The sequence below is a fragment of the Mizuhopecten yessoensis genome, unplaced genomic scaffold (genome assembly GCF_002113885.1).
Source record: "Mizuhopecten yessoensis strain PY_sf001 unplaced genomic scaffold, ASM211388v2 scaffold9399, whole genome shotgun sequence".
NCBI classification, from domain to species: Eukaryota; Metazoa; Mollusca; class Bivalvia; order Pectinida; family Pectinidae; genus Mizuhopecten; species Mizuhopecten yessoensis.
Genome location: NW_018408028.1, coordinates 420,618 through 442,449, shown reverse-complemented (window position 1 = coordinate 442,449; position 21,832 = coordinate 420,618). Strand labels below are relative to the sequence as shown.

Genomic DNA, 21,832 nt, shown 5'->3' with positions numbered 1-21,832 from the left:
CCACCTCCACCCCCACCTCCACCCCAAATTATAGTATACCTATTTTTCGTTTGGGAGAGGGAGAAAAAGGTTTCCTTCTTGTTCGGGAAAAATAAAAGAGGGTCGATATCATTGAATTTATTTTTCAGCACTTATACAATAATAACTACATTATCTGCATCGGAATGTTTTATATAGAATGTCAACTATGTAGTGAACATGAGTTATCAGCAGAGGCAGCATAGCAATACACGTGTATCCTATCCTTATTACATACACAGCAGATACTGTAACAGCACGAGTCACTTAAACAGCTATACTTTGATGTCAGTTTTGTGTTATATTGATGAGTATGTGCATTTCAGTCGATGTTAATGATCCATACACACGTACAACTGGTGCTGGGCCAGAAGTGGTATTTACTGGTATAGTCCATCAGTCGGGAAGAGGGTTGGCATAAACGTCTAATAATACTCCTACACATTAGGATTCATGTACATTTTGTAATTGCTTTTCGGATCCTTGTGTGTGTGTGTGTGTGTGTGTGTGTGTGTGGGGGGGGGGTGCTGTCTGTTGTAACACATGTTCGGATAGTGTTACACATGTGTGTTAATGCTGTTATACACGTGTGTACACACGTACGATATGTGGTTAGTGTATTGGTGCTGTATACACGTGTAATGTTACACATGCTATCTGTGTTATGCATGTGTGTTGTAACACGTGAGTTCTGTATTGAGTACCCATGTGTTGTGCTACACACCTGTGTTGTCACACGTGTGATGTGTATTATTATACAGGTCTGCAGTGTGTTATACACCTGTGTTGTTGCAAGTGTACTGTATATTGTTATACGTGTGTTGTCACACGTGTGCTTTGTATATTATACACGTGTGTCGCAGAACATATGATTTGTATTGATATACACGTGTGCTGTTGCACTTGTAATGTATATTGTTATGCACACGTGTTACATGAGTGCTGTTTTATCCATGTGTGTTGCTGCACGTGTACTGTGTATTATTATACACGTGTGTTGTTGACGTGAACTGCATATTGTTAAACGTGTACTGTGTAATGTTATACACGTGTGTTGTAACACGTGAATTGTGTATTCTGTACACGTGTGTTGTGTTGTTACACATGTGCTATCTGTTACATACATGTGATAGTTTCACGTCAGATGTGTATTGTCATACACGTGTGTTACACGTGAGTTGTGTATTCTGTACACGTGTAATGTGTGTTTTACACGTGGGTTGTTACACATGTGCTATCTGTTACATACATGTGTTAGTTGCACGTCAGCTGTGTACTGTCATACACGTGTGCTGTTACGTGTGTACTGTATGTTATACACATGTGTTAAGACGTACAAGAAGTTGGTTGCTGTTTGCTGTTACACGTTTATTGTGAGTTGTTACAGAAAACAACGTACGTGACAAATATAACAGTTGGTTCTCTTGTGTGTCAGGATCGTTTACTGATGATATCCCGGAAATGATTTAATCGTATTATCTTCTGTAATACAATTATTGTTTAACCGGAGGCAATCTTATGCACTGGTACGTTTATCTCATACAGAATATTACAAATAACGGGAGAAAAAAATAACAAACTAGCTCTCAGAATGTACGCAGACTATCATATTTATATATTCCGGAAATGACTTAACTAAACTTATAATCTATAAATTACTTCCGGCACCTTGTTTATATATATATATATAAAAAGAAAAATTCTCAACACCGAGTCTTTAGTACTTTCATCTCTTCTAGGATATTCTTCAGACTGTTTATTTGAAGTATATGTTGTGACGTCATACGCTATGACGTCACATAGTAGTTCGCTATAGCGACGTCCGCCATATACGTACCCGCATATATATATTGTTACACACTTACACACGTTTTGTTTATATATATATAAACTACATACCTAGTTAAACACTCGTACTCGCTGCGTGGAATTCAGATATTGACAATTCTAAAAACAGTAGCCATTATACGGTATCTATAGTATCCGGAAACTTAACAGGAATAGATGTAAGGAGTAGTGCTGCAACACAGTGACTGGTACATCTGTCGGACGCTACATTTACATGTATAACGATATTTAGGTCAAAATGAACTAAAAAAAATTAGTTTGTTTTGTTATCTTTGTATTAAATCTGATCGGTTTGTATAGACTTTGGTAGATTATATATTAGTATTATACAATTATCAATAAAATATAATTTATTTCCTGACGTCACTGTTAGACTTATGTACACCTGTAACACGAACATTCATGTTAGTAATAATATACCGGTAAGTAGTTCATCATTGTTTGCTAAAAATACATTTTGCATTACAGGTTTCTCTGTCTAACCTTTGTGTTCTTAGTTTCTTTGCCTAACTTCTACAAATACATGTTCTAGGTTTCTTTGCCTAACTTCTACAAATATATGTTTTAGGTTTCTTTGCCCAACTTCTACAAATATATGTTCTAGGTTTCTTTGCCTAACTTCTACAAATATATGTTTTAGGTTTCTTTGCACAACTTCTACAAATATATGTTTTAGGTTTCTTTGCCTAACTTCTACAAATACATGTTCTAGGTTTCTTTGCCTAACTTCTACAAATATATGTTTTAGGTTTCTTTGCCTAACTTCTACAAATATATGTTTTAGGTTTCTTTGCCTAACTTACGCATTAAAGGTTCCTCACCTAACTTATGGTTCCTCTCATAATTAGTATGAGCAATGTGACGTTATATTCGACTTTTTGTCTTTTGATCTTTGGTGAACCTCGGGACATAATCTAAAGCGGAGGGGGTGAAACCTTCTATATATGGAAAATACATCTCACAGATAACTTTGTTTCCATGACAGCTGTCGGTAAACCGATTGCGATTTATTGCTTATTGGGCCAATTCCACTAATTGGATCAAACGGTAAGCCATGTACAGGTGATGTCTTCGTACCTATAGTAAGACGTTAAGTTTCCTGTTCTTGATCGAGTCAGCTATTTTGTACAGATTTCCTCGATTAAATACATGGTATCATTGAAATGCATTTAGTTATATACCTTCAATACTGTCTCTATGTTAAATCTGTGTAAAAGTGTCTCTTACTATTTCAGTCATAAGGAGTAGGCTGATGCCAGACGTATTGGTGAACCCTCAGCCAAACGGTTGGCATTGGGCTTTGCCTCCTGTTTACAGTTGAACCTTTGAGGTTACCAGAACACATGTTGTCCCCTCCACTTCAGTTTATTGAATTAAATTCCTCACGAATCTTGAAGTTTTCCTTCATCTATTGATAAAATGTACTAATCAGTTATGTCAACACGTATCTATATATATAATATATCAACTGTTAACTTTTACCTACTGGCCTCACATCATTACCTAGTTTGATGTACATACATTCGTATTAATAGATGGGCGGTTAGGAGAAATTGATCTGAGTGAGATATCGATCTAATTGAGACATTGACCTGAGATATCGATCTGATTGAAACATCGATCTGAGTTAAATATCGATCTGATTGAAACATCGATCTGAGTTAAATATCGATCTGATTGAAACATCGATCTGAGTTAAATATCGATCTTATTGAGACATCGATTTGAGTTAAATATCAATCTGATTGAGACATCGATCTGAGTTAAATATCGATCTTATTGAAACATCGATCTGAGTTAAATATCAATCTGATTGAGACATCGATCTGAGTTAAATATCGATCTTATTGAGACATCAATCTGAGTTAAATATTGGTCTAAGTGAGACATCGATTTGATCGAGACATTTATCTGAGTTAGACTTCTAAGTAAGAGATTGGTCTAAGTGAGACATCGATTTGAGTGAAACATCTTAGTTACAATAGTGTAGACATCGATCTGAGTGAGACATCGATGTGATTGAAACGTTGACCTGAGATATCGATCTGACTGAGACATCGATGTGATTGAAACGTTGACCTGCGATATCGATCTGACTGAGACATCGATGTGATTGAAACGTTGACCTGACACCTGGCTGATATTGATCCACTACTATGGAGTACCTGTCTATGAGAGCTATTTCCCTGGGAGACTGTGATATAAATGAGGCGATAGGTGTCGGGATCAGTGTTTGACATGTGTACATATCCCATTAACCACTTATCAGGCATAACGATATGTTTAATGTTCCACAACACGCCTAATTAACGCGCTCTCTCACACACACCTCTACCCGGGAGGTAATTGGAAGAGCATGCTTTATCCATTTTCGTTTCCCGCGTTTTGAGCTGGTGTGTGTTGGCATTGTCATATATATATTGGTACTACATAATCTGTGAACCATTGAACTTCTTGGTTCTTCAGGAAATGTCCTGTTGGCACTTTCTCATACATTATTAATGACAAGTAGACAAAAACTATCATTAATTTGTGAGAACATTATTTTCATTTACATCATATGAAATTGAGATACATTGTTATGCGTTATAAATTATCTACAGGCTGTAAATCTAAAGGGAAATAGGATTACGGGATTTTTTTAATCAAGTGACATTGAACTTTAACAGACATTTTGAACGATTTTAATTGCATGTGAATAGCTGTATATGTCAGTTTCTGATATGCATTTCACATTTGCCATTTTGGGAAATGCCAAGCCTTCCAGATTTTTCTCGATTAAAGAATATATAATTTAAGCCAGAGATGTACTATTTCTTATAGGCTTTGTCTGGATCAATGATTATATTCGGAATGACAACCGTGACGGGTCACATCGAAATGTTTACGTAGGTTAAAGATGAACATAAGGCGCACACATGATTGCACTCGCAAATATTGATAATAGACAAATTATGCCGGTAATAGACACAGTATGCCGGTAATAAACACACTATGCCGGTTATAGACACAGTATGCTGGTAATAGACAAGAAAGCCGGTAATAGACACAGTATGCCTGTAATAGACACATTATACCGGAAATAGACACAGTATGCCAGTAATAGACCTACTATGCCGATAATAGACACAGTATGCCGGTAACAGACACAGTATGCCGGTTATAGGCACAGTATGCTGGTAATAGACAAGAAAGCCGGTAATAGACACAGTATGCCTGTAATAGCCACATTATACCGGAAACAGACACAGTATGCCGGTAATAAACACACTATGCCGGAAATAGACACATTATACCGGAAATAGACACAGTATGCCAGTAATAGACCTACTATGCCGGTAATAGACACAGTATGCCGGTAATAGACACAGTATGCCGGTAATAGACACAGTATGCCGGTAATAGACAAAGTATGCTGTTAATAGACACAGTATGCCGGTAAAAGACACAGTATGCCAGTAATATACACACTATGCCAGTCATAGACATAGTATGCCGGTAATAGACACAATATGCCGGTAAAAGACACAGTATGCCTGTAATAGACACATTATACCGGAAACAGACATACATTGATATGCGTTATAAAATATCTACAGGCTGTAAATCTAAAGGGACGTAGGATTACGGGATTTTTTTTAATCAAGTGACAACATTGAACTTTAACAGACATTTTGTACGATTTTAATTGCATGTGAATAGCTGTATATGTCAGTTTCTGATATGCATTTCACATTTGCCATTTTGGGAAATGCCAAGCCTTCCAGATTTTTCTCGATTAAAGAATATATAATTTAAGCCAGAGATGTACTATTTCATGTAGTCTTTGTCTGGATCAATGATTATATTCGGAATGACAACCGTGACGGGTCACATCGAAATGTTTACGTAGGTTAAAGATGAGCATAAGGCGCACACATGATTGCACTCGCAAATATTGATAATAGACAAATTATGCCGGTAATAGACACAGTATGCCGGTAATAAACACTCTATGCCGGTTATAGACACAGTATGTTGGTAATAGACACAGTATGCCGATAATAGACACAGTATGCCGGTAACAGACACAGTATGCCGGTTATAGACACAGTATGCTGGTAATAGACAAGAAAGCCGGTAATAGACACAATTTGCCGGTAATTAACACATTATGCCGGTTATAGACACAGTATGCTGGTAATAGACAAAGTATGCCGGTAATAGACAAAGTATGCCGGTAATAGACACATTATGCCGGTAATAGACACATTATACCGGAAACAGACACATTATGCCGGTAATAGACACAGTATGCCGGTAATAGACACAGTATGCCGGAAATAGACAAAGTATGCCGGTAAAAGACACAGTATGCCGGTTATAGACATCATACTGCTGTGTCACCCTTTCAGGACTCTTTTGTAATGTAAAGGGGGCTAAAAACCTAGAAAGTCTCTGCATTTAGTGACATTTGTAAATTTTGATGAATGGACAAATTTACGTGTAATACATTTAATTTCATTATATTTATTCCTTCGCTTGGGATCGAATCTGGAGCCTCTGGTTTACCGGTCTAACGCTCTCTCGATTGAGCTGAAAAGAGATTATCACTAGCCGAATCGATCGGTAGCAGCTATTATAATATCAGTGTGACGGTATTTGGATTTTAAGATCGTTTTTTTTTGTGTGTAAAATCGCTAAGAAACATGATGAAGCTTATTTATATATTAGATTCCGTCAAGTGTCCCTTTATAAACAGTCACCTCACAGTCATGAAACTGTTGTATATGGTGCCGAAGATTACCTGTACCTTTCGGAACTCTTTGAACTGCATGAATGGTTGTACTTGGTGCCATATTACCGGAGACGTTTGGATTGTCTAACTGACGTGAATACGCACGTGCGAGTCTGTAACACCTTATTTCACGTTATAAGGAGGACAGTCTGATATTGAACACGGATGTTGCCGGTAAAACGGTTATATAACGTACATGTAATTCACTTTAAGTACCAATTATCTGCAGGGCGTACAGTGATGTCTTGTTAAACACGGGGTTATAACTGGGAATTTGAGACACCGGTAAGTTATAAATACATACATGCCTGTCATATCTTACCAACTTAAAGCCTTGTATTTCGAAAGTTTTTACGCTGACTACATACGAATTCACGGTGTTTTTCGCTCCTTGAAATAAGATTGTCATGTTTTATGCTAATTTACTGCTCACGGGAAAAAAATTGCAAAAGTAAATCGTTCCCCCACTTATAAGCATGGCTTTATTGCAGTGTAATGTTTTATGCAGAGGGAAGTATATCAAAGTATCGCGTACAACTTGCAACGCTCAACATACACTGTAGGTGTAAACACAATTATTTATACATCGATATTTTATTTATCAACGCGATTTACAATGTATAAAAGGTTTCTTTTTATATATATATATTTGCAAAAACTTAACAGTGTATACTTCTGTAGTGTATGTAGAAGGCGGAAATACGTGCAAATAAAGTGTACCATTGCCCTGGGCACTGTTAGAAAATATACGTCTCGGGAGTTATCCAAACACACATACTGCAGTGGTTGAACTCGGGAGTTATCTATACACATACTGCAGTGGTTGAACTCGGGAGTTATCTATACACAGCAGTGGTCGCACTCGGGAGTTATCGATACACATACTCCAGTGGTCGTACTCGGGAATTATCAATACACACACTGCAGTGGTTTAACTCGGGAGTTATCGATACACATACTGCAGTGGTCGTACTCGGGAGTTATCTATACACATACTGCAGTGGTTGTACTCGGGAGTTATCTACTGCCAATTATTAACTAATGGAAAGTATTTCTGGGCAATATCAAAAAGAAATAACTTGGCAAGGGAAATAACTCTCAGCTATAAAAAGTGGCAAGGGAAATAACTCTCAGCCATAAACCTCCGTTGTGTTGCTTCATCGCCTTATAACAATGGGATGCTCATAAACATGGACCATGGCTGTTATATAGTCACTTCACAGTCAGTTAACACAGCATCTTGTGGGCCTGGCTGCTCTCGTGGCCCACACATGATTTCTCTCAATAACAAATAAAACGAAAGTAAGTGTCCAGCCGTTATTAAGGAAATGGATAAAGTAGACAGCACGTGCGATAATAAACCAGGCTGTAAACAGGTTGGAGCAGAACACGTGCCAGCACGTGGCGGGTAATTGGTCACTTTCAGACTCTATAAAAGATGTTTGATGTGCTAAAAATATCCAGTTTACACGTGCTTTACACGACTTGGTGATTGCCAATATTTGGTATTTAAATCTGAATGAAGAAATGTGCACATGCCGTATACATCGAATGATTTACCAATAACACCGATATGTTTCTTTCTTCCCAGGATTATTAATACAAGTTCAAAATTGAGATCAGTAATTTTCTACAAGGTCTTTAATTCATTCATCAACAATCAATATCAAGGTAATCATTTATCAGCTATAAAGATTTCCTTCAGAAATTCATACACACCAAACTCCTTCTTACAAACCTCTTATTTCCAGTTCAGCTGTACCCGTGGTTTGTGATCAAAAGTACCACCGATTCAAATAAACCTGTGGTCAAAAGTACCACCGATTCAGATGTATCTGTGGTTTGTGATCAAAAGTACAACCGATTCAGATGTACCCGTGGTTTGTGATCAAAAGTAATACCGATTCAAATATACCTGTGATTTGTGATCAAAAGTAACATCGATTCAGATGTACCTGTGATTTGGAATCAAAAGTAACACCGATTAAGATGTACCTGTGGTTTGTGATCAAAGGTAACACCGGTTAAGATGTACCTGTTATTTGTGATCAAAAGTAACACCGGATCAGATGTACCTGAGGTTTGTGATCAAAAGTAACACCGATTCAGATTTACCTGTGGTTTGTGATCAAAAGTAACACCGGTTCAGATGTACCTGTGGTTTGTGATCAAAAGTAACACCGATTAAGATGTACCTGTGGTTTGTGATCAAAGGTAACACCGTTTAAGATGTACCTGTTATTTGTGATCAAAAGTAACACCGGATCAGATGTACCTGAGGTTTGTGATCAAAAGTCACACCGATTCAGATTTACCTGTGGTTTGTGATCAAAGGTAACACCGATTAAGATGTACCTGTGGTTTGTGATCAAAGGTAACACCGATTAAGATGTACCTGTGGTTTGTGATCAAAGGTAACACCGATTCAGATGTACCTGTTATTTGTGATCAAAAGTAACACCGGATCAGATGTACCTGTGGTTTGTGATCAAAAGTGACACCGGTTCAGATGTACCTGTGGTTTGTGATCAATAGTAGCACCGCTTCAGATGAACCTCGGGTTTGTGATCAGAGGTAACACCGGTTCATATGTACCTGAGGTTTGTGATCAAAAGTAACACCGATTCAGATTTACCTGTTGTTTGTGATCAAAAGTAAAACCGGTTCAGATGAACCTCTTGTTTGTGATCAAAAGTAACACCGGTTCAGATGAACTTTTCTGGAATGTATTGAACTCCTTAGATATTGAATCATTTATTGTAAAATTGTGGTGTCTTTATACTAGAACGTTTGAAATATTTGAATATGGCATACCGTGGCGTCCGTCGTCCGTTCGTCCGTCAACAATTTCTTTAAACAACTTCTTCTTCTTAACCACTGATTGGAATTTAACTAAATTTGACCGGAAGGATCCCTATGTGGTAGGGATTCAAAATTGTACAAATGGTGGGGGTGACCCCTAAAGGAGCTGAGGGGCGGGGCCAAAAGGGAGCAATTTGGCTATATTGCTTTAAGCGACTTCCTCTCTGGAACTAAGAGATTTGACTGGAAGGATTCCTAGGTGGTAGGGATTCAAAATTGTACAAATGGTGGGGGTGACCCCTAAGGGAGCTGAGGGGCGGGGCCAAAAGGGGGCAATTTGGCTATACTGCTTTAAGCGACTTCTTCTCTGGAACTAAAAGATGGATATCAACCATATTTGACTGGAAGGATCCCTAGGTTGTCGGGATTCAAAATTGTACAAATGGTGGGGTTGACCCCCCAGGGGACTGAGGGGTGGGGCCAAAAGGGGCCAATTTGGCTATATTGCTTGAAGCGACTTATTCTCTGGAACAAAGAGATGGATATCAACCATATTTGACTGGGAGCACCCCTAGGTGGTGGAGATTCAAAATTGTACAAATTTTGGGTCTGACCCCCCGGGCTAAGAGGTGGGGCCAAAATAAGTTTATCACTTGGAAATTGTTGAGATCCCAACCGTATAACCATATATACAATAGCCGAGTATGAAGAGAAGAATGCACAGTTGCTTCCAGGATGGCCCTAGCGTCTGGCCCAACCTCGGAGACAAAGTCCCTGGGTCATAACTTTGAAACGGTTGAGATCCCCTCTCCAAAACTAAATATACAAATGCTGGGCATAAAGAGACGAATGCAGTCATGATAACAGAATAGACCCTGGGGTCTGACTGAACCCTAGGGACCTAGTTTCTTAGTCACAGCTTCGAAACAGTTGCGATCTCCACCCTATAACCATATATACAATTGCTAATTATAAAGAAATGAATGCACATATGCTTCCAGGATGGCCCTGGGGACTGCCCCACCCTGGAGACTTAACCCCTGGGTCATAACTTCGAAATTGTTAAGATCCACACCCCAAAACTATATATACAATTGTTCGGCATAAAGAGACGAATGCAGTCATGATATTATAATTGATCCCAGGGTCTGCCCAACCTTTCCAGACTTAACCCCTGGGTCATAACTTAGAAACGGTTGAGATCCCCACCCCAAAACTATATATACAAATGCTGGGCAAAAATAGACGAATGCAGTCATGATATTAGAATTGATCCTGGATTGGCCTTGGGGTCTGGCATATTCCCTTGGATCTCATTTGGAGAATATTTTGCCATGATTGTTTAGATATCCAGGTGAGCGATACAGGCCCTCTGGGCCTCTTGTTTAAAACGTAGCAAAATATGCATAACTTTGCCCTTTTAAAGACGGAAAACTGATACATTTTGTGGTGATTATTATGTAGTTTGAAGAATTGGTTTGAGAAACGAATTAACAACTTTGTAGATAAATATTTTGTTATGAAAGGATTTATTTTTTCGCAAAATAGTTGCAAGAAGTAATGTCGGCCCGCGAGAGGAATGACTCAAATACAATGCTATCCACCTGTATAAGAGGAACGTTACACACACTGTACACAGAAAGCCAGGCTTCCGTCGTTACAAGATCTACACAAAACCCCCAACACATACGGAGCATTAGGTGTGTAGGTTGTTGTAAAGGGCGTACAAACTTCACTGTACCGCGAGTACTGGTGTAATCTCCTTTAATAATGAACGGGAGCTCCAATGAATCCCTCCCGTCGGTGAAGCCCTGGAGGTCAGGTGCGGGGAAGAGGTCGTGTGTTATATAATGTTGTGTTTGGGCGAGCTACGTATAGTATGAAGGTATTGTACTCCACGTGCTACCACACTCCAAGGTCACCGTGGTGCTTTTTACCGATATTCATAATTATTTTTCTCCAACAACCACCATAGGTATCCTGGCCCCCGACTTATCGGATAAACCTGCTAGGAGTTGGTAAACATTTTTGGTTACCCACAAGTGGGTTACACCCTGGACGTGATTTCATTGGTCAATATTCTAATTATGACGTCAAGTTTGCGACGTTACGTTCTATTGTGACGTCAGAACTAATTAACATTTGTTTCCCTTTTCGGAAACAAGAATAATTAATTCATTACAGAAACGTATGTTTTTTTCTAAATATGAAATGAACGTCCATCATGTTTATCTAACTGTCATTAGTTAATTTTCAAAATAGACACACGGTAAACTTATATGCCTGTATACAATGTTAGAATTAACTAACTCGAATTAGATAAACATGGCTACCAACTATCTCGCTGAAATGTTACTACAGATATTAGAATGATACAGAATAAGTCTGAATATAATATACGCTATCAAACATAAAAAAATAACACATTTCCAACATGACCCTAGCTCCTAAATACTGATGGAACATCATTTTGACAGGGATATACTTTCTTATGTGAAGCGGCTTCTCAAAGTTCGGTAATTATGACACTGGAACCGGAAGTGTTGTGTGTATACAGGAAGTGCAGTTACCCGCACCTAGAACACATGGACATACAGGTTTCGCACTGTAGTTATATGCCCATTATGACGTCACATGGATCTGAGACAACTGTGTTTACATTGTTCGCGATCCAGCTGAGGAGTTGTTTAGGCAAACCTACGCTAAACAGTCCGTGTAGCTTAGGACCCAGAGATGGAGCGGTCTGTAAATATTTGAGAAAGTTTGACACTCATTCTAAGAATTATTAAATCGACAAATTAAGAATGGCTGTACCACCTGGTCATGTTTGGTCGTGCAATAAACGTGTGGATATTTTATCTGATCGCCTGTCTATCTGAGTCAAACTGCCAGGCGAATGACGTTTACAGAAAAAAACCAACTAAGCGAGAACGTTGAGATGTATGTTCATCGACACGTGTGCCCCGAACAATGAGTGTATTGTAATCAGCACTGACGTAGGAATGCAAAAAGTCAACAACATCAATCGCCATGGGTCTTACTCACTTAAATGTACGGTAGGCTTGTGACAATGGGTCTTACTCACCTAAATGTACGGTCGGCTTGTGACAATGGGTCTTACTCACTTAAATGTACGGTAGGCTTGTGACAATGGGTCTTACTTACTTAAATGTACGGTAGGCTTGTGACAAGGGGTCTTACTCACTTATACGTACGGTAGGCTTGTGACAATGGGTCTTACTCACTTAAATGTACGGTAGGCTTGTGACAATGGGTCTTACTCACTTAAATTTACGGTAGGCTTGTGCCAATGGGTCTTACTCACTTAAATGTACGGTAGGCTTGTGACAATGGGTCTTACTCACTTAAATGGAAGGTAGGCTTGTGACAAGGGGTCTTACTCACTTATACGTACGGTAGGCTTGTGACAATGGGTCTTACTCACTTGAATGTACGGTAGGCTTGTGACAATGGGTCTTACTCCCCTAAATGTACGGTCGGCTTGTGACAATGGGTCTTACTCACTTAAATGTACGGTAGTCTTGTGACAAGGGGTCTTACTCACTTAAATGTACGGTAGGCTTGTGACCTTTGTCTTTTCTCATGTACGTAAAATCTTACAAAAAGGGCGTGTTTTAAATGTTGCCTTCATCTGACACCCTGTTGTACCCTCCATGATGTCATGTCAGCCCCTTCTTCGCGTTTCGTGACGGTAGCCTTACCCCGGTCCCATTTCATCATATAAGAGTTTAAGATTTATATAACTAGTAATATGATATACATGCATCACACTAGTATTGATGTAACATTTTTGTGAGCTTCTGAAACCGTTTATATCATACATTAAGTATCGGTATTATGAACGCAATTCGGTTACTTACATCCATATTTAGCTGACATTTTACACTAAATAAGGATTAAGGATAAGACTGATTGACGTTCATACTGGCATGATGACTCAAACATTACGTACAATAGGTATATATAAATTTGAAATCTAGTTTTTAATGATGTTAATTAGAAAACCCCATTATATTGCTGATACTGAAGTTTGTCGGCAGCGAAAGTGATATTGCTTAAACGTTACCTTGGTGTGTGCATCTTACGACGGTCTCGCGTTTATCTAGGCGAGAGGAAAAGCTTCAAAATGACTGATCCTTTTGCGTTCATAATCATATGAACGCCATATCTGCTGGTAGTGTTTATGATTATGGGGACTTGAAGCTCGAATGTAAAAGTATATGCCAAGATCGTCGACCTTGAGAAGTGCCATGACGTCATATCATTTTGAAAATTTTGTTTTAGAAATGGAACCTCGTTATCGAAAAATGAACTTTTGCATGGATGACATTTAGAAGAACGATGACGTTATATTTACACATAACGCCATGTTATCACTTACACCAAATGACAAAATAAAGTGTTTACTTATGTATTACCTTATATATATCGTATAACAGTCGGTACATATGTACGAGCTGTACGAGCATGCGCACTAGTATTGGGAACTTGTGATCCTAATGAACAATATGTCATTCCCCAACAAGGAATGGTGTCCTAAATATTAAACTCGATAACAAATATGTGTTACAACTGATTGGTTTCTCTCATTTCTGTGGCGGATTAGCGAGGTATTTGATTGTATTTTCTTTTCAAAAGTCATTTTTCTAAGCATTGCTTTTGTCTCTTTCAGGTTTCCATACGTTTGTGGGCCAATTGTGCCACTATGACGTCACCACCTTAACACCCTAGCTGAGAATGACTCTGAAACAAGCCTTACACTTCGCTACCATTCACAAATTTCGGTAAGTTTTCACATTTAAATATAAGTAANTCTACTAGCATCCTTAATAACGCTGATATCCCCGTCCGTTACGACAAGTGAAAACAGTAAAGTGAAATTGTTTTGAGATGATCGCCAATATATTTACAGTGTTCTTTTAATATTTTAACAGACATGACCATTTGAGGTTGCATTTCCCCGACAGATATCAATTATCTGTAGTTTTCAAGAGAAGATATTCTCATCTGTAATATTCTCGTCCACAGTACTATATCCACGTGATGTCTCAATAGTCTCTTGTTTTGAAGAAAAGATGTGTTCGTCCGAGTACTATGTCCCAGTCATAATGCCGTAGTGTGTTGTTCAAATGAAAAGGCATTTCTGGTTTGTATTAGCGTGTCCCTGCAAGGTCTCCATAGATTGTGATATACAAGAGGAGATTTTTTAGGTTTGTAATATCCTGTACCCGACAGGTCTCCATAGATTGTGGTTTACAGGATGAGGCCTTTCTGGTCTGTAGCCTCGTGTCCCTGCCACGTCTCCATAGATTGTGGTTTACAGGATGAGGCATTTCTGGTCTGTATCCTCGTGTCCCTGCCACATCTCCATAGATTGTGGTTTACAGGATGAAGCGTTTCTGGTCTGTAGCCTCGTGTCCCTGCCACGTCTCCATAGATTGTGGTTTACAGGATGGGTCGTTTCTGGTCTGTAGCCTCGTGTCCCTTCCACGTCTCCAAAGATTATGGTTTGCAGTAGAAGGCGTTGCTGGTCCGTCGTCTTTTGTCCCTGCAACGTCTCCAAAGATTATGGTTTGCAGTAGAAGGCGTTGCTGGTCCGTCGTCTTTTGTCCCTGCAACGTCTCCAAAGATTATGGTTTGCAGTAGAAGGCGTTTCTGGTCCGTCGTCTTTTGTCCCTGCAACGTCTCCAAATATTATGGTTTGCAGTAGAAGGAGTTTCTGGTCCGTCGTATGTTGTCCCTGCCACGTCTCCATAGATTGTTGTTTGTAGTAGAAGGCGTTTCTGATCAGTCGTCTTTTGTCCCTGCCACGTCTCCATTTATTGTTGTTTGTAGTAGAAGGCGTTTCTGGTCAGTCGTCTTTTGTCCCTGCCACGTCTCCATTTATTGTTGTTTGTAGTAGAAGGCGTTTCTGGTCAGTCGTCTTTTGTCCCTGCCACGTCTCCATTTATTGTTGTTTGTAGTAGAAGGCGTTTCTGGTCAGTCGTCTTTTGTCCCTGCCACGTCTCCATTTATTGTTGTTTGTAGTAGAAGGCGTTTCTGGTCAGTCGTCTTTTGTCCCTGCCACGTCTCCATTTATTGTTGTTTGTAGTAGAAGGCGTTTCTGGTCAGTCGTCTTTTGTCCCTGCCACGTCTCCATTTATTGTTGTTTGTAGTAGAAGGCGTTTCTGGTCAGTCGTCTTTTGTCCCTGCCACGTCTCCATTTATTGTTGTTTGTAGTAGAAGGCGTTTCTGGTCAGTCGTCTGTTGTCCCTGCCACGTCTCCATAGATGGTTGTTTACAGTAGAAGACGTCCTCGTCTGCACTAGTTGCTGTCTCCGAGGCGGTAAAGAAGTCCTGCTCGAGCCCTATCGATCTAGTCGCCAGTGTCTGATTTTCTCTAACCGTTTTGAGCGTAGAATATGACGCCATTGTATTCGTGTCCATAGCAACAGCAGAAAATATAATTTGTTTGCTTATAGGTCAGTTACATCGGTTTTTAAATATCTTCATTTGTACATTTTTCTATTTTTAAAGACTCTGTCTTTACGCAAGACGAACACATGCACTATGAATCTTCTATGTTATTATTATATTGTTTACCAGTTGTGTTATTCTGTCAGGAACGTTACTCTGTCAGGAACGTTACTCTGTCAGGAACGTTATTCCTCTGTCAGGAACGTTATTCTATCAGGAACGTTATTCTGTCAGGAACGTTACTCTGTCAGGAACGTTATTCTGTCAGGAACGTTACTCTGTCAGGAACACGTATGGCCCCTGTAGTCATTGTACTTACCCAGGGAAGTAAACCCTCATCAAGGTACATCGGAAGACGACATAACTCCCCCATGAAAGGCTGTGAAAGCCCTATGCTATGTTAAATAAGGATTATTTTAACAGTGGTCGCTAAATTCTTTCGATATTATGCATGATGGTAGTTCCTGGTTTGAGATTTGTGTTACCGGGTATTTTTTTTTGGAGAGTTATTCTCCCTCGTGTGTTCAGAATTACACCTTATCCAAAACGCAACTCATAAGAAATAGATTTATAATTGACTAGGATGTGTTGGAAAACTGATATTTCAGTAGTTTAACCCCAGAAATATTAAATGTTTTGCCCATTATACTCGTCTGCAGTAAATCTCGGAACAACACACAGGTATTTATGTATAGTTATTGTAACCGAGATCTTCACGTAGTCTGTAAGATTCGGTGTCTGACGGTCTGGTCAAGAGGATAGGTCAAATGAATGGGAGGGATATTTTATCTGACTTCCGCCCTATCATCAATAGGAAACCTGTATGTTGAAACTCTGTAGAGTCTTGCCACTTCCGCACTCCCTTATAACTCGATTGGTATATACTTATTAATCTTAAAATACCAAACAGGAATGGCCGCACGTGTCTGACGAACGTGGTCCCGCCTTACTCTCGTAGTTCACGTTGTCTGATTGAAGTCTCGGAGGTCGTTATTCCACACTCCGATGTGAGGAGATTTAAGACAGTATACGTTAATTACACTTTACACGTTATTAAGGATCAACACCAAAGGTAACTTACAGACATGAACTATTGTTTATACCTTTTATCAAAGTTATTTTCATATTCTCATTTTTTTAAAAATATTGGAAACAACATGTACAGTGTACGTGACGAGGATATTTCATATTAAAAATCACATACTTTTAGTTTACACGGAATATTAACTGCGCGCTACCATCCTAGTGAACAGGAGTGATACATACAATCCGACATACATGTAACATGTTTTATAAATGCAAAATCAATAAAAGGTATGTTTTTGTTGAACTGTTTGGTTTTGGTTCGGTTTCATTGGGTTACGTGTCCTTTCCACGACGAAGACCGTGTATTTGTAAGAATGTGTGATTGAGGCGGTATGTTGGTGAACAACGTGGGTTAAATTCGTATTTGCTTCCTCTGGATCTGATGCCGACTCTAGAGCGCTCCCATGCCGAAGGCACCAAGCACGCTACTCCACCCGCATTATACTAACAGCGGGTGAAGCGGTTTTGTGATTATCATACGCTTAGAAAGGAAAACAACTACCCTTTTTAAAGACTTTACTATGATTCGGTCATCGTAGTTGAACCTTGATATTCCAGATACGTTGTTTCACGTCAAACGGTTAACAAAATTCGTTTTACGTCAAGCAGATCAGGACGCTAGGACAAATACTCAAAGTTGTACATACTTTATACGGACACAAGGACAGATTATGTTACGAGCGGTTCGTTAAGCTTAAAGATGGAAGGTCACGTGCAGGCTATGATCGTTATTTTATATGTAAGAACTAACGAGGCGGGTTTTTTTCTGTACAGAGAATGCCTCTCTTCTGTTGGTAACGAGACTCCACGTTTTAATACCTTACCAACACTGAGATGGGGCACGCGACCCCTCAAACGTCTGCAAGATGCGGATAATTAATGACCAACCAAACGTTTGATTGATGAAGCAGACGTCACAATCGTTATCACCGGGGTTTTCACGCGCGCACGCGCATGTCCAGAGTTAATTGACACCGTTTGATAGGTACATTTCTGTAAAACGAGAGTCGGGAGTTCCAACAGACAGGGACTGATGGATGGTCCCGCGGAAACTGGAGCGCGTGCAAACAAATTAGCCGGGAATTATCGCCAATCGTAGGACCGCAGTAACGGGGTAAACCATGGCGGACAGGTAGCAGTTAAACATTCTACCTGTGATGTAACAGGGCCCAGAAGAGAGTTAAACCAAGGAAGGAATGTGTATCTGTTTGGAGGCCCGGGTCTAGCGGTTTAAATAATATAGACAAGTTGAGTGGGGGAGGGAGTTCATTATGTTATATATAGAATAGAGCTAGAAAGAGACGTAAGTTTGGATACAAAGACACAGAAATGGTATCACTATCGTGGAATGAGATACGCATAAGAAGATAACTTAATTATTGGTATGCAGGAAATAAACGTGCTTTGTAGTAAGGGGAGCTTTAGAGGCGACAATTTGTAGTGGAGAATGAGAGGCATATAGTAAAAAACACCCTCACGACCCTCCAACTCCTCTCATGTAGGGGAGAATGAGAGGCTTATAGTAAAAAAACCCCCTCCCGACCCTCCAACTCCTCTCATGTAGGGGAGAAAGAGAGGCTTATAGTAAAAACACCCTCACAACCCACCAACTCCTCTCATGTAGGGGAGAATGAGAGGCATATAGTAAAAACACCCTCACGACCCTCCAACTCCTCTCATGTAGGGGAGAAAGAAAAGCTTATAGTAAAAAACACCCTCACAACCCTCCAACTCCTCTCATGTAGGGGAGAATGAGAGGCTTATAGTAAAATAACACCCTCACGCCCCTCCCACTCCTCTCATGTAGGGGAGAATGAGAGGCTTATATTAAAAAAACCCCCTCACGACCCTACCACTCCTGTCATGTAGGGGAGAATGAGAGGCTTATAGTAAAAAAACACCCTCACGGCCCTCCCACTCCTCTCATGTAGGGGAGAATGAGAGGCTTATATTAAAAAAACACCCTCACGACCCTACCACTCCTGTCATGTAGGGGAGAATGAGAGGCTTATAGTAAAAAAACACCCTCACGACCCTCCCACTCCTCTCATGTAGGGGAGAATGAGAGGCTTATAGTAAAAAAACACCCTCACGACCCTCCCACTCCTCTCATGTAGGGGAGAATGAGAGGCTTATAGTAAAAAAACACCCTCACGACCCTCCCACTCCTCTCATGTAGGGGAGAATGAGAGGCTTATAGTAAAAAAACACCCTCACGACCCTCCCACTCCTCTCATGTAGGGGAGAATGAGAGGCTTATAGTAAAAAAACACCCTCACGACCCTCCCACTCCTCTCATGTAGGGGAGAATGAGAGGCTTATAGTAAAAAAACACCCTCACGACCCTCCCACTCCTCTCATGTAGGGGAGAATGAGAGGCTTATAGTAAAAAAACACCCTCACGACCCTCCCACTCCTCTCATGTAGGGGAGAATGAGAGGCTTATAGTAAAAAAACACCCTCACGACCCTCCCACTCCTCTCATGTAGGGGAGAATGAGAGGCTTATAGTAAAAAAACACCCTCACGACCCTCCCACTCCTCTCATGTAGGGGAGAATGAGAGGCTTATAGTAAAAAAACACCCTCACGACCCTCCCACTCCTCTCATGTAGGGGAGAATGAGAGGCTTATAGTAAAAAAACACCCTCACGACCCTCCCACTCCTCTCATGTAGGGGAGAATGAGAGGCTTATAGTAAAAAAACACCCTCACGACCCTCCCACTCCTCTCATGTAGGGGAGAATGAGAGGCTTATAGTAAAAAAACACCCTCACGACCCTCCCACTCCTCTCATGTAGGGGAGAATGAGAGGCTTATAGTAAAAAAACACCCTCACGACCCTCCCACTCCTCTCATGTAGGGGAGAATGAGAGGCTTATAGTAAAAAAACACCCTCACGACCCTCCCACTCCTCTCATGTAGGGGAGAATGAGAGGCTTATAGTAAAAAAACACCCTCACGACCCTCCCACTCCTCTCATGTAGGGGAGAATGAGAGGCATATAGTATAAAAACACCCTCACGACCCTCCAACTCCTCTCATGTAGGGGAGAAAGAGAGGCTTATAGTAAAAAAAACACCCTCACGACCCTTTCACTTCTCTCATGTAGGGGAGAATGTGAGGCTTATAGAAAAAAAACACCCTCACGGCCCTCTCACTCCTCTCATGTAGGGGAGAATGAGAGGCTTACAGTAAAAAACACCCTCACGCCCCTGCCACTCCTCTCATGTAGGGGAGAATGAGAGGCTTACAGTAAAAAACACCCTCACGACCCTCCCACTCCTCTCATGTGGGGGAAAATGAGAGGCTTATAGTAAAAAAACACCCTCACGACCCTCCCACTCCCATGATAAAAACAATAAATTATAATTACAAATAAAAGGTAAACGTCACCTTTTGTGTTAAAATAATCTTTCAAAAGACAAAGGATGTATACCGGACGGACGGTCTGTCTGGTTTCCTATTTGAAGTGAGGTACGTTAAAGGCACGTCATTGAACCATTTCTTAGTCCCGGTTACTGTTGTAACCTTAGAAACAGCCTGGCACGAGCAGCTCACAGGTTCGTTTGACGAATGTTTGTTTGTGTATATATATAATCCCTCTAAGTATTATCTATATACTTGAGCGGTCATACATGTAATAGTCTATAAATAGTAAGGTTAAAGACAAAATGTTCTTTTGTTTCCATCCAATACTTCAATCACTGGCCACGACACCCGGAAGTGAAAGACAATGCATGCTTAGCAACGTTGCAGAACGATATCCTAAAACATTGATATTAGCGTTACAAAATATAATACCATGAAATATTCGACTTTGTTTTGGCTGTTGTCTGTGCAGAGGATATTTTTACATTGTTTTCGACTTTTGGCAGTGTAACTGATAGCTTTATATTATTCTGCTGTTGGCTGAGTAGCTGATATCTTTGACTTTTGATCTGTTGATTGTGTAAATGGAATTTTTACCCAATATATCATTATTTGTTTAAATTTATTTTAAGCAGTTATTCAGAAAATTGTTATGTTTGTAAACATTGAAATAAATGCTTCAGAATTTTTATTTACACTTTTTGTTACTTTAATAAAGTTGAGATGTCGTTTTATTCCGAATGAAGAAAACAGCCTTTCTTATCAGTACTTAAATCAACTGCCTTTATCTTTACTTTTTGATATTTCATATACGTTTCAAACATTGCAATAAATACCGCGATATTCAGAGAATACAAAAATCGGTTCTAGGGCGAAAAACATTTAGTGTCGTATTTCCTGCTACCCGGGGGTAATGGATAGTATTTATAGCTCACGCGCTCGACCTCCCTGTGTGATGATGGCCTTAGGTCACATGTCATACTAACTTCCGATATAAACATTAACTCGTGAGGGAGTTACGCGCCAAGTCTACGACCCGTGGCGCCACCTGTAGTTAACGTCGCCCAACCATATGATTCGAATTAGAGATTGGATATTGTGTTGTTTAGGAATGATTTAACGCCCTGATCTTGGATTTTCGGAAGTTCTAGGGAATTCTTGAAGTAAGTATTTTTGGAATCTTTATTGCAGCTATTACGTTTTGCGGTAGGTGTTCATGACGTCATGATATGTATTTGTTTTGACAATATATTTGTAGTTGGTAGTTTCATGGAATTAGATCTAAGTCCGTGGTAGTTATAATGGAATTATTAAAACATATACGTAGAGATAATTACAGCGAGTTTCAGATACAAAGCTCGAAACTTTTGTTTTATAAAAGATTTTGATGGTGATAAGGTGTAGGTATACTATACAAGGATAACCCTTGTCTGTAAGGAGTAGGGATACTATAT

The 21,832-nt window shown here is 39.8% G+C and overlaps 1 protein-coding gene across 8 annotated transcripts in view; it reads left to right on the top strand.

Moving 5' to 3' along the window:
* LOC110458020 (potassium voltage-gated channel protein Shaw-like) overlaps positions 1-21,832 on the top strand; it is a 154,543-nt gene that overhangs the window by 48,982 nt on the left and 83,729 nt on the right. For all 8 annotated transcript variants that reach the window (XM_021509557.1, XM_021509561.1, XM_021509558.1 and 5 more), the window contains exon 2: positions 14,139-14,250. The gene's annotated coding sequence lies outside the window, so the exon portion shown is untranslated. The remainder of the gene's footprint in view (positions 1-14,138; positions 14,251-21,832) is intronic.